Source organism: Artemia franciscana, chromosome 8, assembly GCF_032884065.1.
Source record: "Artemia franciscana chromosome 8, ASM3288406v1, whole genome shotgun sequence".
Classification (NCBI taxonomy): Eukaryota; Metazoa; Arthropoda; class Branchiopoda; order Anostraca; family Artemiidae; genus Artemia; species Artemia franciscana.
The window spans coordinates 12600055-12625550 of NC_088870.1; the positions used below are offsets into that span (position 1 = coordinate 12600055).

Sequence of the window (25496 nt, forward strand, 5' to 3'; positions counted from 1 at the left end):
CCCAAAAAAAAACAAAAATAGTTCACCTTTTAAAAATGTATCTCAAAGTTTCAAATATTTTTCCTGTGTCAACTTATTAGCAACAATTCACATTAGCAAACGGAGAACTTTTTTTTACAATTTTCAAGTTCAAACTGTCGTCACAAAATTATTTTTGAACAGGTTTTCCAGAAATCTCTTGGTTCGATTCCAACAGACCTCGCTTCCTCGTGATTTGTTTCTCAAATGTAGAACTAAAAAAAGAGCTATAGTAAATGATAAAGAAAATTAAACTATAGAATTGCTGCGTGTTTTGGACAGTGAATGATTTGCCACTTCCGGTCAAGTGACCTGACGTCATTGACTCGCTCATTGGACAGGTGGAATGATTTGTAAAACTTGTTTTTTTGCAGGCAAACAGACAAAAAACTTCTGACTTGGTAAAGCAGGGTTTCGTCAATGGGAAGGGGTGTCACCTGGTTTTAAACCACCCCACCCCTGAAATATTTTATGTCTCGTAGATTAGTCGGTTCTTGTGTATCATCCCGACAATATTCAAAAAGTTTGCTCTGTTTGATTTGAGAAAAGCCGGTTTTTACGGCAACTAGTATTTATCAAGTGACTAATGGAGATCGCAATTTCTGTCGGTCTGTCAGTCTGTCCCGGTTTCGCTGGTTTGGGCACTTCCAGATAAGCTAGAACGATAAAATTTGGCTGGTGTATCAGAGACCAGACCAGATTAAATTGGAAATAGTCATTACTGCGATTTGACTATCTAGGGTAAAGTGGGAGAACGATTAATTCGGGAAAGTTAGAAAAAATTAGGTATTTTTAACTTAGGAACGGGTGACCGGATGTTAATGAAATTTGATATTTAGAAGGAATTCATGTCTCAGAGCTCTTATTTTAAATACCGACCAGACCTGGTTAAACTGGGGGATTTGGAAGGGAAAACCGAAAGTCTTGGAAAACGCTTAGAGAGGAGAGATCGGGATGAAACTTGGTTCATAGAATAAGCAAATGTCGTATATGCTTGATTGAAGTAACCAGAATGGATTCGCTCTCTTTAGGGGATTTGGCGGGGTCCAGTGCTTAAGTGAGTTCGATGCTTCTGAACGTGCTAGGACGATAAAATTGGTAGGCGTGTCAGGGAGCTGCAGAAATTGACTTGATAAAGTCATTTTCCCCGATTTGATCATCTGGGGGGCTGCAGAGAGAGGAAAAAGTAGAAAAAATGGGATATTTTTAACATAGGCTACGAATGGGTGATCGAATGTTACTGAATTTTTTGATATTTAGAAGGATCTCTTGTCTCAGAGCTCCTATTTTAAATCCTTACGAGTATTAAGCCTCTGATTTTACTTTTAAATCGATCAATTGATTCTTAGAATTTCGCTAGAACTCATTCCATTTGAGCTCATAGCTCTTGTTCTGTCTGCAATTGGTTGTAAGTAGCTTAGCCTCCGAGAGAAAAATTACGATACAGATATGTTTTAATTGAATATTTAGTATATAGAGGTTGCTAGGGGTTTTGTTAGGTATTTAATACTATGTGTTCTGGGCTGCCTGCTTTCCATAGTTTTTGTTGTAGTTTCCATAATTTTGTTATTAGATTATTTTATTTACATCATATTTTTGTATATTTCGCTATGATTAACCTAAATTCACTCCTTGAGTGTGTCCGGGATAATACAGAAGTACCGATTGGTCTTTAAAATATAGGTAGAAAAAGTATTTCTCCCATAAACTTGAAAATATTTCTTCGACACTTAAAGTGGTGTTCAAAATACAAATAAGAAGAAGTAGCCTTTCTCTGTGGATTCAAAATTCTCTTAATGACCCCCCAAAACAAATATGACCTTCATAAATATCCTTCCCCAAGTGAAAATCTTTCTTACAAAATATTTTTATCTACCACGTCATCGCAGTAGCTTTCAATATTCTAACCTTTGTTTGCAGACTTATCTTCCTATTCCTCCAAACTGTTTTCAACTGTGAAAAACACCCTGAGCCGTTTTTTTTTACTAATTATAATACTTAGGTAAGTGAAGCGGTGTAATATATTAATCTTTCACTTATCTTCTCTCCTTATAATCTTCTCGCCTTTCCGATTTCACTTATTCTCAATCATAGCGTCTGGGTCGTATTAACATTAATCACATTAAAAAGAAGTTGTTTCAACTGAAAGTAAGGAGCAATATTAAAACTTTAATCGATCAGAAATCATAACGTACGAAAGGGGTTCGCTCCCTCCTCGATACCTCACTCTTCACACTAAAGTTTTTTCGTACTTCTAATAAAGGTTTCTTATTGTTCTAGTTAAATGATTGTGTTTCAGGAGTCTTTTAAGTATATATGACCAAATTCATGCTTTAGCGTAAAGAGCGGGTTATTTTGGAAGGGATAATCCTTTTGTTTTAAGTTTTAGTGTTGCTCCTTACTTTTAGTTGAAAAAATGTGTCTTTTTATTTAATTTCTGATTGTTTTTTGAACAACACCGAGAAATCTGGCTCCATCTTCGCAAAACTTCCCCCCCCACAACCTGTTCTTGTACCCTTAACTTGGAAAGCCTCTTAAGATGAATTTACATTGCCAATATTGTCATCTAGACTGCTAAATCATTAGTACAGGTAGATATTGGAGGTTGATATTAAACAAATCTAAACTTAGTGTATGAAACCTGGCTGCCAAAAAGGGATATCAGCAATATCTCAGATATAGCTGAGGGTATTAAGGTCAAACACCCAGGAAATGTTTAGAGAGGTGAAAAGAAAGTGAAGGGAGAGACCCCAGCCCCCGCATACCCTTTTCCATTGTACCATCAATTTTTTAAAATAGCCATTTTGTTCGAAATGGGTGAAAGGTCTAATAATAATACCACTGATCATGCCAGACCACCCCCCCCCACATAGAAACAGCCAACTAAAAGCAATCTTGAATAAAAGTGTCCTGGCTCACAATATTTCATAATAATTCTCTCAACCTGTGAATTTTTGACCAGGATTTTCTGCATCAGATAGCTCATGATGAAGTTTCCATTTTGCGGAATGCATGAATCATGCGTTCCATGTTATATACTTCCTAATACTTCCTGACTATGTGGTTTTTACTGTTTTAAAAAGTGGAGTTGAGAGAAACATTCAAAATTTAGCGTAAAGAGCGGGGCGTTGATGAGGAAGCAGCTCCTTTCATATACGAGGTAATTTATGTTTTAAATTTTAATGTCACTCCTTACTATCAGTTAAAAAAAAACTCGTTTTTTTTATTTAATTTCAGGAAAGGCGGGCTTATTGTCAACAACATGTCTGCTTTAATTGGAGCTATTCTCGAAGGCTAGTCATATCCTGCCAAATCGTATGAAATGCTTATTGCCGGAAGGATATTAATTGCAGAGTCAACGCCGGGTTGGCACCCATGTACCTTAGATATCTCCAGTTAATCTCCGAGGAGCGGTAAAATACTTCTGTTTTATTGACTAAAATTGAAAGGAAAGCTTTTGTATTTTGTTTTTCCCTTTTTGGTGTTCCTAAAGGAACGACAGAGCTTTCAATCCTTCTCACCTTTCAAATATTATGTGCCTATTACTTGCAATTGAAAATAAGCAGCTTTTTATGAATTGAAAGAAAGCAGCTTTTAGGATGTTATGCAGCGACAGCGAAATCGATTGTTCTTGCGATAAATTTGATTTAGCTATTGTTCTTGCTTTTAAAAATTAGACTTTAAAAGTTTGTGTTCTTACTCTTAAAAATTGTAAAATTTAGAAACTGTAAATTTTTTGTTGCAGCTCTAACTTTGGTCATTCGTTTTGTTTCTCCCTGTATACCGTTATCCCTGGGTACACTGTATTTCATTCTAGCTGTAAATTTTATTGTTCCAATCTTAGCAAAAAAGATTGTTCTTAGGAGAAATATGATTTGACTATAGGATTTTTCTGTACTTTAATATATAATCCCAGGCCATCAGGGGTAGATAGTATTTCATTCTCTCTGTAAATCTATTGTAAAAATTTCGTTCTTATAACTATTTCAAAAACTTGGAAACTGAGATAATTTTGTATGATACATTCAAGGTTTAAATTATTTTACAGCTTTTGCATAACGAAACTAAACGTTCCATAGCAACTGAGTGGCTTCTTACTGTATCGTAACTGCAACTATAATGTCATAATCGGAAGCAGAAACGGTCCCAGAGCAGAGGCTTGACGAACACTGAACTCGAAATCAGACGAAGAGTGTATTAATGAATCTACTGCGATAGTTCCATCTGACAAATAGTAATCAAACCAAGCATGTGCCTGTCCTCTTACACCGCTGTGTGATAACTTATAAAGCAAAATCCCATGAGTTAAGGAATCAAAAGGCTTATGGACGATCAGGAATTCAGCAGCAGAAATCAGGGTCAAGAATAATGTGGAGAACAAATATAAAAGAGTCATACATACAGTACATGCTCCGTGGAGTGCTTAGCTCAGAAGCCAAAGTGAAAATTGTAGGAAAATCTTCTTGTCTCTAGAAAAGCAAGCAGACGGGAAAGCATTGCCTTTTCAAATTTTTTCTTAAGAACGGCAAAGATATTTTTCATTAATTGTCTGGATCATTTTGTGGTCCACGTTTCTATAAAAAAAAAACTCTAGGCTGCTTAATAGAACTGGTGAAAAGTCTGTTTTCAAAAGATAATAGAAAGAGAATATATCACAATTTAATATTGTGATATATTTGTGACATTGAAGACGTAACTAAACGAAGCAGCAGTTTTCCCAATATTTGTCAAACATGATGTAAATGTTTCTTGAACAGACGGATCACGACCAGACCAACCTTTGCCATACGTCTCCGACTTAGCCGTTTTACCTAGTAAACGGGTATATCTAGAAGTATTTCATTATTAGAATCCAGAATCCAATAAGATCACTCATCAAGAAGGTCTGGCCTAACTGATCAATTGATAGATATAGATCCTGTTTATTGACCTGAAGCATCGAAAAAGATGATTATCTCGTCTAGTAACCTACTTTTTAAACTGGAAAATACTACTAATTGAAGAAGTAGAATTGACCGAATGTTTTTTTCTATTTTATCTACAGAATTAATAACAATGCTCAAAACATCTATTGGGTTACTTTGCAATTGAAGTAAACGCCCATCAAGAGCAATGGCGTCATTTGGGGGGGGGGGTGCTGGATGGGGCACTCCAAATGAGTAGTTACAAATTATATTGATTTGAATAGAAGCGTGAGAAACAAATTGCATGAAAAATATTTTAAATTAAAACAAATTCGTTTCTATTAGAGCTATATTTCACAACAATCTATTATGAGCTTGATTGCCAAACATATTTATTCATTATTTGTATTACATATTTCACGATGCATTTTTATTGCAGAGCTGATGAAGCCACGGTGCCCGAGTGTCATTACAATAAAACAAGGCGAGACAGGATCCATGACAAAATCATAATCGTTGACTATGTGATTCTGAAACAGTGATTCACACTCTCTCTCTCTCTCTCTCTCTATATATATATATATATATATATATATATATATATATATATATATATATATATATATATATATATGTATATATATATATATATATATATATATATATATATATATATATATATATATATATATGCATTATATATTCTTCAATTCTTTGAGTCTGTTCTTGAACCTGATTTGAATATTTTCTGAGTCGTGTATGACTCAGTTCTTTTTTTTTCTGGACTTTGTAAATAGAAGATGATTTTGTACAACAATAAACTTATGCATTCCTTTTGTATTCTAGATTGGTCTAAATTGTGCGAAGATTGTGCCTAGTTTCTTGTATTTTTCTTGTTTAGCTCCAGCTAACACATTAAATTGGAAATTTGATTTCATTCAAAATGTTTATGAAATGTAATATGTTTCATGAGTTGTCTTGAAATTTAGCTTCTTGAATCTTAGGATAAGGCAATTAGCGTCAAACAAACGGATGATTACCTCAAAAAGGTTCACTAGCTTTGGAAGTATCTCAGACTCCTGCTACAATACCGTTCCTGCTCAGACTCCTATTCCTGCCATCAGCAAAAGCAACGATAGCGTCTTCATAGATAGCGATAGCGAAGATGATGGATTTTTTTAGAATACAAAAATTCAGGATGACATTAGTGACAGCAAACTGTAGATTACTGTTTATTAACTGCAACTATAATGTCATTAACATAATTCAGAAGCATAAACGGTCCCAGAGCAGAGCCTTGAAGAACACCAAACTCGACATCAGACGAAGAGCGAAAAAGAGAATCTACCACGATAGTTCTAGCTGACAAATAAGAATCAAACCAATCATGTGCCTGTCCTCTTACACCATCATGCAATAACTTATAAAGGAAAATCTTCTGAGTTAAGGAATCAAATGTTTATGGCCAATAAGAAATTCAGCAGTAAAACATGATGTTTGACAAACATTTGTTAAACGTAATACAAACGGTTCTTGAACAGACGGATTACGACTGGACCAACCTTTGCCATACGTCTCCGATTTAGTCGTTTCACCTAATGAACGGGTATATTTAGAAGCATTTCATTATTAGAATCCAGAACTCGATAACACAAGGTCACTCGTTAAAAAGCATTAACTGATTAATCACTCATCAATCGAACAATCGATGAATGTAAATCCTGCGTATTGAGTTGAAGCACCGAGAAAGATGATTATCTCGTCTAGTAACCTACTTTAAATTAGAAACATACTTACTACTAATTGAAGCAGCACAATTTACATAATATTTTTTTTTATTTTACCTGCAAAATTAATTACAATGCCCAAAACATCTATTGGGTTACTTTGCAATTGAAATAAACGCCCATCAAGATATTTGGGGTAGAAGGGCTGGTTGGGGCACCCCAAGTTAGTAGTCACAATTTATATTGATTTGAATAGAAGTGTAAAAAAAAAAATTGCATACAAAAGTATTCTTAATTAAAACAAAATCGTTTCTAATAGAGCTGTATTTCACAATAACCTATTGTGAGCTTCATTGCCAAACATATTTATTCATTGTTCTTACTACAAATTTCACGATACATTTTTATTGCATTATTGTTGAAGCCACCATACCTGAGTGTCATTACAACAAAACAAGAAGAGACAGGATCCATCATAAAATTATAGATGTCAGTTATGATTACGTATTCTTTACTTCTTTGAGTCTGTTCTTGAATCTTTTCTGTATCGTGTATGCCTCAGGTCTCCTCTTTTTCTGCACTTTGTAAAAAGAACACAATCTCGTACAACGATAAACCTTTGCAGCCTAGGTTGGTCTAGATTGTGTGTAATGCTCTTAGTTCACTCGGTTCGCTGCGCCTGTAGACTGTACGAGCCCAACGGTCAACTGCCTGGCGTGAATCTTTTTCGGGGGGCCCTAACGCTTGTTAAGGCGAGCCCGCCGGGTTCGAAACACCCAGTGCTGGCAGCCGCGGGCGTAGATAACTACAACACCACAGTCGATCCCAAATGCCTAGACAAGTATGCGTTGGTCCTGTCCGAGTTCAAACTAAGGAAATCCAAGGTTCTCTCTCAACTACTGTATTAACTGAAAATGCAGGACAAGCACGATACAATCATTAACATTTATAAAGACGCTCAACAAAACCTAAATCACACTTACTTATGCTATATCCTTTTTACACGACAAATGACTTAAGAACAAAAGCTAGAAAACTTTACTTTTTATACTTTCCCAAAAAACCACATTTTTCTAGCCAGGTATTTTTCTGTGGTTTAATGACGTGCGTCGAATCGGCTAAAACTCGATAAAGATTTATTAATTAGATTTTTGGAAAGGAATGGTTTTTAACATTTAATCAGTAATAGTTTATATTCATTTAGTTATGCTTATTACAATACTTCCCCCATACGGAAAAGACGTCCCCGTCTTTTATTCTAAATATCAATATTATTATATAGATTTTTTTCCCCAGGATTATTCGTTCTATTCGATCCTTTGATCATATGGGTCAATAGATCTCTATTGCTGGAACTATCTTGCAGACAAGTTGGTCTTTTGGTTTGATTAGAGATTGGTGAAATAATTAGCAGTTAATCCACAAGTTTATACCATGGATTTATTAGTACCAGTGTCTGCCCAACACTATTTGATTTGTTCTGCGCGTATTTGTCTTATGAATTTCGCATACCCCTTTCGATAGAAATGTCTTTGTGGGACGCCACCGATAGAGTTTGGTTTTGGTTAAATAGCTCTTACAAGACAAATCCACACTTACTCTTGTCTGCGGAAAAAAAATCTCTATTTTCCATAAAATGTAGGGTACCTGTAACGATCTTAGTACAAAAGAACGAATTCCCAAGAAACTATAAAAAAAAAGAAATTTCAACTTTAGTAAAACAAAATTTAAGTAATTTTTGTCTCTTATTCCTAATAACATCTCTTTTTTTTCAAATTAGATCACCACAGAGAATTAGATGACTTCCTGAATTTTTGAATGAATAAGAAAAAGTTATTACAGCAAGGAGATTTCTTAAATTTTACATTAACTTTAAAAATAGATTGTTACATTTGTCCTTTCTTTTTATTGACACTGACTTTATTAGTGGAAAATACTGAACTAAGGAAGATCACATGGGAAGTGCGTGACCCGTATTGCCTTTTCCCCGCAATTTAAGAGAACAGGAAACCCCCGTGGGTACCAATCTGAATACGTCCACGCTCTCTTCTGCAATGGATTACTTATGATGAATATAGTTTCTCTAGTGTATCTTAATAGCTTGATCCTTTTTCGCTTGATGTCCTTTTTCGTCAATATTGCTGTCCTTTTTAAATTATCCTTGCTTGGAGCGTGCCGGATTATAACAATGCTGCATCCTTTCTATGTATTTTTATAGCTTTGATAAGTAAGCGTCCTACATCTCTATGATCTGAAAAATAGCATGCTTTATATATGATCAAAAGAACTAGAAATTGATAAGTTTATACATATAGCTTTCAGAAGTTAATACTTATATAATCTTATACAACACAACACATGAAGCGGTAGCCACGAGATAAAGATTATTCGATACATTAAATAATATTGGATATGACAAAACGTTAAATTCCTTTTACTTCGACCCAAAACTAAAATTTCAATATATCCTTTTTCTATACAAACTATACACTCTCCCTTTAGCAACTGAAATGCTCCGTCACTAAAACGAAGTGCCAACCCCATTGTGGTTGCTGTCTGTTCCCATTTAATAAAATTTCTCGCACTAAATATACTTCTTCCACTAATTGCTCACAGGCTGGTAATAAGACACTTAGATTCATTATTTACAACAATTAAAAAAATATTTCTCAATAATGTTTAAACTAGTGCGACTGTTTTACAAGGAAAAGATAAGAAAAAAAAAATTGTGGTTTCTTACATTGTAATGTTTTCCGCAAATTGTTATCATACTGAATTTTCCGGTTTCATGTGTTTTTTTTCACGTGTTTCTCGTCTTGTTTTTCTTTCTTTTTTTTTCATGAACACACACAAAAGAAAATCTATGCATCACATGTCCGACAGGTAGTCGGTTCTTTGTGTGCTTGTTCTTGAAGCTTTTGCTTAGAATACTTACTGCACACAAAAAATCGAATTCCTAGATTAGCTATATAAAGAACCAGCATAATTGCAAAAAAATAAACAAATCCGTGAAGCAATTTATTATTATAGAAAGATATTCTCTCTTCTTCTGTTTGGAATATTGGACTATCAATTTCGATACTCTCCTGAAGGTGTCTGGTATTTCAATTGAGTTTAACTTATCAACAATCTTTTGCAAGTGATTATTATTTTGGTCGTTATTGCACTAAATTTTCATCAGTTTTAGCGATTTTCCCGATTTGGCTCTCGTTGTTTTTCCATGTAGATTCCTATACATCCCAAAAAGATATCCGGATAATATTTCCCACAACTCCTAACAACTGCGTTTACTTCGTTGTTGATTATTACCTTTTTCATTTTCTTTATTTGTGTCCTTCTGCATCGTAAGGAGCATATGATCGACGTCCTTAAAAATTTCATGAATTTGATTATTCAATACCATGAAAAGGGACGCAAGTGGTTGCTGAAATAATTTGGTTCTTAGTTCCCGGTTTCGTTCAACTCATATGGAAAGAACGGATGTTTCTGGAACTGGGATACCATGTCTTGCTTTGTGAATTCTAGGTTCTTAGACAAAAGACTTACTTGACCCTGAAGCGAGTACAGAGGTGATGCATCAAAACGAATTATTACTTGCCATTCGCCTTTGGTTGGTCGTACGTTATTTAGCTTCCGAAAGACGACTCCTTTGTCAACCCTATACTCGGTATAAGTTTTATGAAGCAAAAAGAAATGAAAATAAGAACTGGTAACTCCATCTGGAAGTAGTAAGTTTCAGATTAGATTAAATACGAAAATAATTATACTTGCTCTTACGTGTTCGACTTCTTAACGACCTACACCCACATAATCTGCGTATTCTTTTATAACTCTGAGCTGTTCACGAGTGACCGATAATGCTTGGAGCTCGGTAATCTCTTCAGTAACATTCTTAATCCTGATTTTCTGATATATGACCCATCCTGCCGTCAGTGAAAATAAAATTATACACAAAATTCCTAAACACAAAAAATATTATACACAAAAAACAACTCTGTTAATTGAACACTTTCTGCCCTAATAAATCTCAGAAGAATATCCGCCTGAGTTACAGCTATTTCATTTTCTTCCACAACGTCATTATACAGTTGTCTCCACTCGATAGCTTCCTTGAACCTTTTTTTCCACGACTTTACTAGATTTTTACTTTTTTCTTTTGCGAAAATTGACCGATTTCCCCTTAAAATGTATTTCAAAGGAAAATTGACGATTTTTGTGGTAATATTTTTACCATTAACTAAGTTTTGGGGGGTTAACCGATATTCAGTATCCTTGTACCATAGAATACATTCATAAGAAGAACTTATGACCAATGGAAAACTGACAAAGGTTATATTACTTATACATGATCCCTCTAGCTTAAACTTATTCGTAATTACTACTTCTGATGCACTAATACGAACAATGCCTTCCGTGGTACTCGATTTAGCTGTGACTTTCCAACTACAAGCTTTGTCAATGCCTTGAAAATTTCCTAGTAATATACTCTCCCAACAACTAAGACTGGTATCATTGCTCGTTCTTTTCATGCCTTGCTTTGTTAACTTTGGATCCAAGATACCCTTTTCTAAAACTTTATCATCTATATTGTCCCCTATAGAACGAATCTGATCCCTGTTTTCACTTATTAAAATATACTGTTTAGAAGTTTCCAGCGTGATGTTAGTACCAACTGGTCCTTCTGTTGACGTCGGAAATGTTTGATACAGTATATAATTGCGTTTATGTTTCACTAAGGGAATTTGAACAACTATTTGAATATACCCTGTTGACAAAAAAAAGACGATGTATCCATTTGTGAATACCAATAAAACGGATCAACTGGTCAATCCTATTTGGTAATTCAAAATGCCCTTCTGCCAAAAGCATGTATTCAATAGTTTCTAAAACTTCTTTGAGTTCCTTTGGTGGCAATAAAAGTTTGGGTATTTAGCCTAGTTCTAGCACAGTTAATGCTCGGTCAACTTCTAACGCATAATCAACAATAACCTGTAAATGTGTAGAGATCTCCATCATACAGGACACTAGATAAGCACCGTATAATGATTCTTGCGTTTTACTTGCATGAGTAACTAAATATTCAACTTTAGATATTTGCGTAGTGATTTCCTCTAAGGTCCAATGAAGGCTAGAAATCTTTTTATTTTGCCCCATCCACAGTGACATACGCGCCTTTATATCATGAAAAAAAAATTCTGCTTTCAGTTCTTTTCTTTTCTTCCAGGGGTATTTTTGTGCTTAATGTTTCCACATATTCCTTCAGAAATTTGATTGCTACCATAGTTTTGCCTTGTTCTTCCACCAGAGCTCTCAAATTAAATTTTACCCTGTATTACATCATGTGCATGATCGAATCTATATGTCTTTTCATGGCATATAGCTTAGCCGATACAGATTTCTCAAAACTTTCTAATATATTTGCCACGCTCATATTTCCTATTTTCATAAAAACTAGAATACTTTTTCTTAAATCTTTTCGAGCGAAAAAGTCTTGGGTTACTCTTTTATACGATTTTGTTTTTGACTTTAAAATTTCTAACATGTGTTGTAAGTGAGTCATATCAATATCAAATAAAATTTGCCAGTAAGACTCAACAACTCTCACCTGGCGTAACTGTACAGCTACTCCTCCGTCTACTGCATGTACCAACACTCCCTCTGGTGTCAATTTGGCCCCCACATATCTTCCCTTTATAGACGCGATCAGAATAATTGCCCCAAAGAGAATTTTGAACATTTCTAAAAGAAATTATAACCAATGAAATCATGACTAGAGAGCTCTCGGTTGCCGGCTACGAGCATGCCTACATCATAAGTACATTGTGTGTGAGAAAATCAAAATATCTTGTTCAATTCGCTATATTTTATTCTTTTTTTCTATTTTAACGTTTTCCAACAAATTAATTGCGGTAAACGGTAGTTTGATGAAAATATGCGCAATCCTGAAAGTTCACTGTTCATAATTTTGCCGCAGTTTAGATATGTGATTTTTACTAATGAATCCTTGCTAATTACAATTTCACAAGTCTCATTCGAAATCCTAACTATCCACTCTAACTTTTGCTCCTGCAAAGCTTTTACTAGAGAGTCTTTGTTCGGTTGTTGGTTTACCACAGGCCATAGGTCTTTGTTATCTTTCATGATTAATTAGATGATTTTCTACCACTGTTTTCAGTTTCAATAAAAACTCAAAACTAGGATAAGTTCCTACCTTTCCAAAAATCTCTGCTAAAATGGTTAGTACACATTCTCGTGAAAAATCTTTTGTTACCATGTTATGTCGCTTGCTTTCCTTGCAAAATCGCCGTAATGCGGAGGTATCTCCCATGGGCGCTGCAAATTCAGTTACTTCCATAGAATTCATGCCGAAAATCGTCTACAAAACGAACCAACTTGGAATTGGATCGCTTCTATGGGGTTTCACATTTGATACTTTTTTTTTTTTTTTTTTTTTTTTTTTACTTATTAGTTTAAAACTAACCTTGTCGGAGGTAAACATGATCTACCCGACGAACTTTCTTGGAGAGACTCAGACTCCTGTGGAAGCCCTAATCGTTTTCTTTTTTCACCGTGATGTTTACGGGACTTTTTGGTAACATCAAAATCCGAGTGAGACCTAATTTTTGTCGCTTTGTCAAATTTTTGCATTAACTTTTCCTCTTGTTGTTTGGCTTTTAATTTGAGCTGTTTGGCTACCTGAGCTGCAGATTTTGACGGACCTTTTGGAGACCCAGTTGGGTGACCCAGTCTTGCGTGCGACTTCGCCCACAATCCGGACAAGTTAGTAATTTTCTTCCTGTGGTAAGTTTGATATTTGGTGTATTCGCCTGTTCCCCCATTTGCAAACTATTTGGTGAATGAGCTATTGGGCTGATAGCTTCTGTAATGGTGCAGGGATTGACTGCCGGAGGAATCGGTGAACTCTGTTTAGTTGGAAAGAAATGTTGCTTTGGATTCTTGTCTCCAGATTTGACGTCACTCGATTCGGGTGAATTTGACAAGTCTTCCTTCGGGTTGTATTGTTTGAGGTAGTCCATCCAAATGCGTGCTAGACACTCCTTTAATTCCTCCCATTTGTAATAATTGTTAAAAAGATCTAAGAACTTATATGGTTGATGTGTTAGAACCGGGGCTGCCATTTCATCAGTATCTAAATAATTTTCCTGCACAGGTTTCACTTTCCATGGCTTGGGATAGAAACCAGGTTTGATGCGGTTATGGTGTGCTATTTCCTCTGTGTTTTTTTTTGAATGCCTCAAGATATATGTTAAATTGTTGGAAAGAATTTTTATCCCACGAAAAGGTCCATCCCATTTTTCTTTTAGCTTTTTTGTTCCTTCCAAATTTGGTTTTTGAACCCAGATTATATCTCCTATTTTATATTCCCGTGTATCTTTAACTCTACGATCATATTTATCTTTTTGTTTTACCTTAGCTTTTTCTAAGTTTTTAGCTACTTGTTCCATTGCCTTTTTCATTCTCATAATTATTTCTTGTTTATACTGATCCAGATTATAGTATACACGCTCATTACCTATAGACTCCATACAAATCTTGGGATCCCGCAAGTGCTGTATGAAAAACGGCGTGTCTCCTAAAGTAGCAGAATAAGCGGTATTTATTGCGAATACTACAAACGGTAGGTGATCGTCCCAATGATTTGGTTCTTGCTTAGCATGAATACCCAACATGTATGCAAGCTCACGGTGTTTACGTTCTACTTTCCCATTACACATGCCCATATAAGCTGATGTATACCACCTCTTTATCTTAAGGTAGCTGGTGACTTCGTCTAGCAGTTTGGCCCCAAAGCAAGGTCCATTATCTGTTAGAATGGTTTTGGGAAAAATACCCTGTTCCAAAAATAAGCGAGTGACTAGAGTTTTTGCAATAGTGCTTGCTTTTTCATCGGGCACAGGGTAGGCGTATAAAAACGAGTTGAAATGGTCCACGATGGTGAGAACACACCTGCTTCCTTGAGCTGATACTGGAAGTCCACCACCTGAGCCCCAGATGTCAATTGATATCAAGTCTCCAACTCCTGCTGGTACTCCATAAGTCCCCAATTCTGCTCGTGGCATTGTTTGTGGTGATTTGTGTTTTGCGCAATCTTCGCAGCTCTGAATAAATTCTTTGACCTTTTTATACATATTTGGAAAATGGAAATTTCCCTTGATTCTACCCTTGGTTTTTGCTTCTCCCATATGGCACCCATTTACGACATGTGAGAAATAAATAACTTCTCCCTCCATACTCTTTGGTATAACTGGTATTAATCGGGTGTCATTTTGCCTATACGTCTGTAATGGCCTGTAGTATCTTCCTAAGACATTTTTGTCTTCGTCTAGTTCGTAATGATCTATGTCCTTCATATGATGCTTGTAGTGTTCGGGTAATTCCTTACCCTCCGCTATAAACTTTTTCATTGATGAGCAAAAATCGTCTTTGTCCTGATGAAGTGCTGTTTCTTATCGAAAAGATGGCGCTCTCCTCTTGTATTTCGGCTATAGTCAGAGATTAAATAAAAAAAACAAGTTTTTTCAACTGAAAGTAAGGAGCGACATTAAAACTTAAAACGAACAGAAATTACTTCGTATACGAAAGGGGCTGCTTCCTCATCAACGCCCCGCTCTTTACGCTAAAGTTTGACTCTTTCTCTCAACTCTTCTTTTTAAAACAGTAAAAAACTTTAGCGTAAAGAGCGGGGCGTTGATGAGGAAGCAGCCCCTTTCGTATACGAAGTAATTTCTGTTCGTTTTAAGTTTTAATGTCGCTCCTTACTTTCAGTTGAAAAAACTTGTTTTTTTTATTTAATTTCTGAACGTTTTTGAATCAATACATGTTTTGATTTTGGCTCTCCGCAGAGGAATTTGCATATTTTTTTTTTTTTTTTTGGCTAAATGGCTTTCTCATAATTTTGATCGAATGATTTTGAGATAAAAAGAGCGGGGAGGAAACCTAGTTGCCCTCCAATTTTTTGGTTAATTAAAAAGGCAACTAGAACTTCTAATTTTTTACGAATCTTTTTATTAGTAAAAGATATACGTAACTTATAAATTAGCTTAGGTAAAGAATTTTTTATTCTCATGTTTTATTACACATATGAGAGGGTTCGCCCCCTCGTCAGTACCTCTCCCTTTACACCAAATCTTAAATTTTGTCCCAATTCATTAAGAATGACCCCTGAATCACAAAAGCCGTAGAATAAATAGTTGACATTACTAAAAATACTTTAGCGTAAAGAGCGAGGTATTAGGAGGAGGTGAGCCCCTCATATGCGTAATAATTTCTGTTCGTTTTAAGTTTTAATGCTGCTCCTTACTTCCAGTTGAAAAAACTTTTTCATATTTATTTTTTCATTGTTATTTTAAATAATGCTAGTAAATCCTGCAGTCCCTTCATGGAAATTTTCTTCCCCCATGACAAATTCCTCGATGGAAAGTTCCCCCAGTATATCCTCCTCTTCTCAACCCCTCCCCCAAAACAAAAAATCCTCCCAAAAACGCCTGTACACTTCCCAATAACCATTACTATATGTAAGCACTGGTCAAAGTTTGTAACTTGTAGCCCCTCCCACGGGGACTGTGAAGGAGTAAGTCGTCTCCAAAGACATAGTTATAAGGTTTTTCGACTACACTGAATAAAATGGCTATCTCAGAAGTTTGATCCGTTGACTTTGGGAAAATAATTAGCGTGGGAGGGGGCCTAGGTGCCCTCCAATTTTTTGGTCACTTAAAAAGGGCACTAGAACTTTTCATTTCCGTTAGAATGAGCCCTCTTGCAACATTTTAGGACAACTGGGTCGATACGATCACCCCTGGGAAAAAAAAACAAACAAACAAATAAACACACATCCGTGATCTGCCTTCTGGCAAAAAATACAAAATTCAACATTTTTGTAGATAGGAGCTTGAAACTTCTACAGTAGGGTTCTCTGACACGCTGAATCTGATGGTGTAATTTTTGTTAAGATTCTATGACTTTTATGACTTTTAGGGGGTGTTTCCCCCTATTTTCTAAAATAACGCAAATTTTCTCAGGCTCGTAACTTTTGATGCGTAAGACTAAACTTGATGAAACTTATATATTTAAAATAAGCATTAAAATCCGATTCTTTTGATGTAGCTATTGGTATCAAAATTCCATTTTTTAGAGTTTTGGTTTCTATTGAGCCGGGTCGCTCCTTACTACAGTTCGTTACCACGAACTGTTTGATTGTTCTGATATTTCCTTTGGATTTCGAGACAAAAAATCTGGCAATATATTACTACGCCCTTTGATGTAGATTGGATTATAGTCAAAAGCTTGAAGACGAAGCACCCATCGTGTTAACCTTGCGGAGCTGTTTTGCATGGTATGCAACCAAATTAGCGATTTTTGGTCTACCCTCAAGGTAAATTTCTTCGCCAAGAGAAATTGTCGAAAATGTTCCATATACACGACGACAGCTAAACATTCTCGTTCAACTGTGGAATACTTTCTTTCAGCGTCAGTTAAAGCACGACTCGCATATTGAACAATCGACTCCTTTCCATTAGGATTAATATTGAAGAGCACGGCACCTATACCTACTGATGATGCATCCGTTTGTAAGCCAAAATCGTGAGAAAGGTTGGGAAGCTCTAAGACAGGAGCATTTAACAATTCCTGTTTCAGCCTTGAAAGGGCTTCTACTGCTGCTGGAGGACATTCGAAATTTCCAGATTTCTTAAGGAGGTCAGTAAGAGGTTTAGCGATAGTAGCATAATTTTGAACGTAGCGCCGGAAATAGCTTAATAATCCCCACACTGATCTACAGGTTTTATGATTATTTGGAGGCTTTAGTTGCTTGATAATTTCTAGTTTATCTGGGTTTGGAGAGATGGTCCCTTGATTTATTTGATGACCTAAGAAGACCAGCTTCTGCACCAATATTTGTAGTTTTTGGGGTTTCAATATCAAACCTGCTCTCTCGAATTTTCCCAAAATTCGTTTCAGTCCATCCAAATGACTTTTAACTGTTTCAGTGAACAAAATGACATCATCCAAATAGCTCAGTGTGTCTGTTTTCTTTTTGGTGTTAGTGTGAGAAAACTTTTCCTGATCGTTCTCTTTCAGAATCAAATTCATGAGTCTGCTGAAGCAATTTGGACTGAAAGATAAACCGAAAGGCATCCGCTGAAATGTGAATGTCCTACCATCGTCCAATATGACAGTAGCCATATCCTTGGTTTCGGGATCTAGAGCTATTTGCCAGTAACCAGCTCTCAGATCGAAACTAGTGTAGAAATTAGATCCTCCTAGTGAGTCCAAAATGGAATCTATGCGGGGAAGTTTCATTACATCTTTCACTGTCAGCGTTCAAGGCTCTAAAATCCACACAAAATTGCCATGTGTTATCTTTCTTTCGCACAATAACCAATGGAAAACACCATTCGCTAACAGCTTCTCTGATGACCCCTTGTGTTTCCATGTCTTTAATTTGTTCATCTAGCCACAATCGTAAATGATACGGTGTTTTGTATGGTTGCTTTCTAATCGGGGGGCCTTCTGTGGGTATTTTGTGTGTAATTAAATGTGTTAAGCCATAATCAGACTTGTGTCTGGCGAAAGTCCATTTGTATTCCCACAAAATCTCACCAACTTGCTGTATGGTGCTGTGCGACAAATGTTTAAGGTCAAACTGTGCCAAGAATTCAGTTTTTGTCATGTCATATTCCTCCTGCTTTGATCGTGGTGTATTGAAAGATGTATCCTGTATGCTATTTGCCCATAACTTGGAATTTTCAAGTGACCTGATATTTTCATGAGAAATCTGTTCTGCTACTCCTAGCTTAATTTTTGGAATCTTGACCTTTTGATTGCTCAAATTTGACACTTTCAAGTACGCTGTCCCCCTTTCTATGGTCAAAAGCTGACTTTCAACAAAAATAGAAGGATATTTCTCTAGCGTATAGCCTTCTATTAAAGCAGTTATTCGCTGATTGGGTTCAGTATTTGTTGTTGCTAAAACCTGAATGCTAGTCCCTGCCTCTATTGTTACCTTATTATTAAGCTGTAATTCATATTTTTGGCAAGGATCAGTATCTTGCAAAGTTGTGCAATTAAAATCCCTTTTTATTGTGGGGCTAGTGATTTTGATTTCATTACTGGTCGGATTCCAAATTATACAATATTTTCGAAGTGCATCTACCCCTAGTATGCATGGAAATGGCAGTTTTCTGCGAATAATCATCCGCACAATGATCCCTTCTTTATCTGTATGAAGTTTTAAATGGTATTCCCCCACAATGCTCAACTGATGACCTGTGATTGATATTAGGCTGTTCGTACATTTTTGAAGTTTTATTTTGTATATTTGACGGTAGTCTCCTAAATATTTCCTCTCTGATCATTGAAGTCGAAGCCCCCGTATGAATTAGACAAGGTACATTTTTAAAACACTCTATACTAAAACAACGAACTATGGGCAAATTCGTAGAATTATTAACATCACCACATTGAAGACTGTATAAGGGTCTAGTTTGACTCGCAGCCTTTTCGACCCTCAAAGGCTGGGCTTTTCGTTTAAATTTACCCCATGATCGTTTCCTGATATGTAGTTTGGCCAAAATGAGCTTGGTGTAGGATCGTCCCATGACTCCTCTGTTGCATTTGCCTGAACCATTCTTTGGTTTCTGGGGCTGAATTCTCTAATAAAATTTCCTCCATCTCTTCCAGGTGTGTATGTGTTGCTTGGTCCTGGGATGTCCCTGTTGGCACTAAATGGTCTGAAAAATCATCCTTTGACCCTTCCTCGAGGAGACCCTTTGGATTGTTCTCCTCTTGGTCCACAGTTTGTCTGATTTTCCTGCCTTTGGGATCCACATTCTCTGTAACCTCTGTCTCCATTACGAATTCTGGTACGACATTCAGAAGCATTATGATTAGGCTTTTCGCAGTAATAGCAGGTGATCCCCTGTCTTTTGAGATTCGTCCTTTGGTCTCCTCTTTTGTCTTCCTTATGAAATCGCTTCCAATCTCCAGTTGTCTCCTCAAATCTGGGTCGAAAAAAGCTTCTAGACCCGTCCTTCTGAGTTTCCTTTAAAATCTTACTCGCTTTCTACCCCGATCCCTGTTATTCTCTCCTTCTGTTATATTGATCGACATTTGTTCAAATGTTTTCATTGTTTCATCTATTTGTATTTCTCTCTCTATGCGCCTTATGGCTTCTTCCAGTGAATCTGGTTTTCGAGAAAGTAAAAGTCGAATTAATTTTTTCGGCAATCCCTGCGTAAATGCGTGTAATTGTACTTTTTGGATTGTTTCCTCTGCCCCAGTTTTTCTTAGCTGTAAACATACTGCTCTACAAATTTTGTCTGCATACTCCCTAATGCTCATGGAGCTATCAAATGTTACTACTTCTGTTTTTAGTTTTTCGGTCGAACTTGTTTCAATAAACCTAGCTTTAAAAGCTTCAATTAATTTGTCCATACAGTCATATACACTTTCCATATCTCTAACCGAATCAAAATATTGCAAGGCACTCCCTCTTAGCCTAGTCGCTAGACACTGCTTCTTAGTCTTAAAGTCATACGGCTGTGCAAGTTCATTGAAGATTTTGAGTCTTTCAATGAACTCATCTACGTTGCTTGTTCCCGCATATTCAGGAATACTTTTTGCTATCCCTAATACCGTAGTGAGAGAGGATATTTTCTTTTCCTGCTCTTCTGTCAAAGACATGACGGAAAAGACCTAGTCCTTGGATGTCCTTTTTTTTAACTCAGTACCGCTGCCACCACTGTAATGCTCTTAGGTCACTCGGTTCGCTGCGCCTGAAGACTGTACTAGCCCAACGGTCAACTGCCTGGTGTGAATCTTTTTCGGGGGGCCTTAACGCTTGTTAAGGCGAGCCCGCCGGGTTCGAAACACCCAGTGCTAGCAGCCGCAGGCGTAGATAACTGCAACACCACAGTCGATCCCAAATGCCTAGACAAGTATGCGTTGGTCCTGTCCGAGTTCAAACTAAGGAAATCCAAGGTTCTCTCTCAACTACTGTATTAACTGAAAATGCAGGACAAGCACGATACAACCATTAACATTTATAAAGACGCTCAACAAAACCTAAAACCTAAATCACACTTACTTATGCTATATCCCTTTTAGACGACAAATGACTTAAGAACAACAAAAGCTAGAAAACTTTACTTTTTATACTTTCCCAAAAACCACGTTTTTCTAGCCAAGTATTTTTCTGTGGTTTAATGACGTGCATTGAATCGGCTAAAACTCGATAAAGATTTATTAATTAGATTTTTGGAAAGGAATGGTTTTTAACATTTAATCAGTAATAGTTTATATTCATTTAGTTATGCTTATTACATGTGCAAAGATTCTGCCTAGTTTCTTGCACCTTTTCTTCTTTGGCTCCAGTTAACGCATTAAATTTGAAATTTGATTTCATTCAAAATGCTTATTTCATGAATTGTCTTGAAATTTAGCTTCTTCAATTTTGAGATAATCAAAGTGAGAATTTCACGCCTGTTGTTTCTTTATGATTTCAGGAAAGATAAGAAAAAATGTATTATATAAAAGAAGAATTTCAAAAAATCGATAAAAGCCTTGAAGGAGAGTACCTAATCTCACACATCAAAGATTATAACGAAATGAGAATATGGAAAAAGGGCAAGATTTGTTAATAGGACAACTGAAAAGAAATTGTACTAGAAACCAAAGACCATATATTTCTGAATTCACAACGGAAAGACCTTATCAACAGAAGGGGGAATTTAACTTGAACCAATTTATAAAAAAAAAAAACATGAAAATATTAGATGAGAAAAATATGAAAAAAAACTAAGAACAACCAAACAACAGTGTATTGAAAGCTTTTTCTAGGACGTTTGGTTTAACGGTGGTTTCACCCCTCAAGAAAAAGAATGACGCTACTGCTAATTGATAAGCATTCCTATTAGCGCTTTTTCCTTCTTCTGTGCCTCGTTTTATGCTCTTTCTTAACAAACCGTGCATTGAAAGAAAAACTCAGACCTATCAATTTGTGTCAATTCAAGAAAATTTAGGATTGAGAGGGGCGAAAAATTTACTGGTCAACATCCAGATGGGGATGGACAAATTTGTTGTTGTTTCAATTTTTCTATGAAAATACCAAGCCAATGTCTTGAGTCGCCATTTTTCAGGTGTCCAAGCCGGTATTAAAGCATTTGCACCTCAAACAATTTAAATTCATTATGATACTCATAGACTCAACCTCGGCCTAGCTGATTGCATTCAGAACTTGAGACAAATGGCACCTTTCTTCTCCGTTCATGAGCCGTATTGTTCTATCGCGAATAGCAATGCACGATACTAACTGTTTGTTAATTCTCAAAAAGCCATTGGCATAACTATTCTTAAGCTGGAGATTATCTACTAAAAGATTGATGTAATTCGGAGAACAAGGTACTGAATAGATGCCACTATGTAGTGGCCGTTTCATCAATTACCAAAACATCTAGCGACAGGGAATGAGCAGCTCAGGCCCATGGACTCGCAACCAGTCTTCAGAGATTTGAATTTATATTTACACTCCATCTAGTGGAATTTTCTTTGCCACAATCTCTCTGTCGGAGCAGCTGCAGGTGGTAGACCTAGTTTCCTATAGAGCTACTGGCATTATTGCAGCTACATGAGATAAAATTATAGACATGTGAAATGACAAAGCTTTTGATGAAATCTTTCAGAAATCAAAAAGAATTCCTCGTAGGAAGTAGCTTCCCGCATACCTGATTTTGCAATCCTGCCGACTTTGGGAAAAAGTGATCTTGATGTAGTAAAAGAATCAACTAAAGATGCTTTCAGTAGGGATTATTTTCTTATGATAGACCGATTGTGCTGTGAGTTTGAAAGCCGCTTCATGAATGCTCTTCCACTGTTACAGTCAATTTCTGCATTGAATGTTGAATTACCGCACTTTCTCGATACTAGCCGACTATCTAGTTTAGCAGCGCAATTACAAAGAAGCTTACATTGAAAAACCCTGTTTGCCTTGCAAACGGATTTTGTGAGAAGACACTTTTAATTGTTTCTTACGATTGGTAGTTGATTTTAGGAGAGGCCTGTGCTAACCAGGAAGAGATGTTGCTCTTCAAACAATGAGCCGGCCGCTATAGGGGGGCCCACATAGGTTATTTAGCTTTCCCTTAGTTCATATTGAAATGACGGTTTTCATGTATAGTTTAAGTTGTACTCATTTTAAGATTTATTTGTTCATATATACTAGTACCTATTGTATGTTTGTTTGCTATGATTGTTTATTTAATTTAACAGTAAAAGATCTTTTGTTTGTTTTACGCTTTTTTTGCGTATTCAATCATTGTTTTATGTTTGTTTGCTATGATTGTTTATGTAATTTAACAATAAAAGATTTTCGTTTCTTTTACGCTTTATTTGAGTATTCAACTGAAGTTTTACTAGTTTTAAGATTTGTTTATGTGGTACCAGTCGTATTCTTATTTGGTATGATTATTTATTTAATTACTGTTTGTTTTGGGTTTTATTTATTCTTTTATCGTAATTTTTAGTCGATTTGAGTTTGAATTATTATAGATTTTTATTTTTGCTGATCTTATGTTTGTTGATATGGGTGTTACTTTTATTCAAAAAATTTCTTTATCGGAAAGTTTTTTTTTTAATTAATTTTTGTTTGTTTTTGATTGTCAAAGTCTTAAGCCACTCAAGATCTTCTAACTCAAAATAATTTTTTTTTCAACATCGAAGTTTTATCAAAGCATCAAAAATAGTATCAAAGTAACAACATCAAAGCAACAAAGCATCCAAGTAAAGATAGTTTAAAGTAATAAAAAGTAACTTGCCCCGTAAACCAAAGCTGCCCTACAAATCGGTAAATCTGAGTATCAAAGTAAGCGAAGGGTCAAAGTAACAATAAGCAGCTTGCATTACTAACAGTCCTTTCCCCAGGGCTGGGAGGAGGTTCAATCCTGGAAGCACGTCACAAAATTGTGACCGAATAACTTCGGGGGAAAGGGGTGAGGGTTTGGTTTTCAACCCTTAAGTTATAGTTATTTGAAACGTGGACTATTTAGAACAAAATGATTTTTTCAAAATTTTAATCGGATGCATTTGGGGAAAAAGTGCATGGTGGGAGGCGGGCTGGTTACCCTCTTATCACTTTCAGCACTTAAAAATGAAAAAGAAATTTTGATTTCTAATCAAATGAGCCTCTTTATGTTTAATAAGACCACGCCTTCCATAAAAATGTGATCGATAATTATGGATAACTAATATTATTTATAGCCCTTTTCCTCGAGAGCTCTAGGGAAGGGGTTTAAACCCAAAACCATAGTTATTTGACAATTGGAATATTTTGGGAAAATGGCTGCGTCTAAATTTCTATCGGATAAATTTGAGGAAAAGAAGCCAAGGGGGCTAGCTGCCCTCCTTTTATTTCGAACTCTTAAAAAGGAACCATAACTTTCAATTTTCCATCAAATAAGCTTTTACAAAGTTTATACCACCGCCACATCCATAAGAGCCTAATATACTCTGAAAGCACCCTTGTCCCAGGCTCTGGGAATTTTGTCAACCCCGAAGGTACTCTCATATGATCATTGGACAATTTAAACAAAATGGTTATCTCAAACGTTATATCGGATGCAATTTGGAAAAAGATGTCGGGGGAAGTCACTATTTGCCCTTCGATCCTTTCCGACTCTTTAAATGGGAGATATAGTTTCCAATGTTCAATCAAATAAGCCTCCTCCAAAGTCTTTGTGGCCACCTTTTCCATAAGAACCTTACATGACCCTGGGGAATAACTTAAAACCCTTGCCCTATGTCTCTGGGGTGGTATAGGGCACCCGGAAGGTATTGATATATAATCTTTGGATTAAATAGATCACAATGGCTATATCAAATTTTTGATTAGGTATGTTTGAAGAAAAGAGGGCGTGGGGGCCCGTTGCCCTCTGATCACTTTTCCTTATGGAAATAGGGAACTAGAACTTTCAATTTTCAATCAAACTAGCCTCCTCTATAGCCTGTACGACCATTTTCTTCCACAAAACCTTACATGCCCCAGGGATGTAACTTACAACCCTTGAATCCGGCCTTTACGGGGCTCTGTCAACCTCACAGGCAGGGGCATAATTCCTTCAAAATCCTGGGAGGGGCAAAGTTGGAACCCTCCTTGGAGACGAAACCTTATATAATATATAATATTTGTTATTAAAAAGGGTATTTTTGATTCTAGATCTCCCTGATGCACTATTAGTTGCTCACTCGATTTGTTAAAATAGGATGATTCCGGGTTTCCTAAACATCCACCCATCAGGCCAAGGGCTATAAGCTATGGTAATTGCTCATTGCTAACTCATAAAGTTCTACGGAAAGGGTGGTCGTATAAACTTTGGAGGAGATTCATTCAATTGGAAATTGAAGTTTCTAGTGCCTTTTTTAAGAGGCGAGAGTGACCAAAGGGTAGCCAGAGCCCCCACCCCTCACGCTCTTTCTCCCAAAGACGTGTAATCAAACTTTAGAAATAGCGATTCTGCTCAAAATAGTCCAAAAGTCAAATAAATAAAACTTAGGTCTAAAAATCCCCCCTAGCCTCCTGGGCAAGGACTGTAATTTATGCAAGTTGTCGATTATTAACTCAAATTTTTTTTGTATAAATGGTGGTCCACTGGTCGTATTAAGATGGGAGGGGACTCATTCGATTGGAAATTGAAGCTTCTTGTTCTTTTTTTAAAGATCCCGAAGTGGCCAGGGGGCAACAAGTACCCCCACCCACTTTTCCCCAAATTCATCGGGTCAAAGCTTTGAGATGGTTATATTGATCAATATAGTGCAAAATCCAAATAACTCTGTTTCT

General features: G+C 36.2%; 2 protein-coding genes and 1 pseudogene across 3 annotated transcripts in view; 2 read left to right on the forward strand and 1 right to left on the reverse strand.

The window, feature by feature from the left end:
• LOC136029997 (solute carrier family 2, facilitated glucose transporter member 1-like) overlaps positions 1-7681 on the reverse strand; it is a 109540-nt gene extending 101859 nt beyond the window's left edge. Inside the window, exon 1 of one of the 2 annotated variants that reach the window (XM_065708592.1) lies at positions 7633-7681. The gene's annotated coding sequence lies outside the window, so the exon portion shown is untranslated. Of the gene's footprint in view, positions 1-26; positions 148-7632 lie in introns of those variants that run through there. The other variant, XM_065708591.1, reaches the window with a different exon arrangement.
• The window catches only part of LOC136029995 (solute carrier family 2, facilitated glucose transporter member 1-like), a 101827-nt gene that overhangs the window by 9616 nt on the left and 66715 nt on the right, over positions 1-25496 (forward strand). Inside the window, exon 2 of the mRNA XM_065708590.1 lies at positions 3256-3431. The gene's annotated coding sequence lies outside the window, so the exon portion shown is untranslated. The remainder of the gene's footprint in view (positions 1-3255; positions 3432-25496) is intronic.
• Positions 1-25496, forward strand: part of LOC136030616 (glucose transporter type 1-like) — a 47159-nt pseudogene that overhangs the window by 4962 nt on the left and 16701 nt on the right.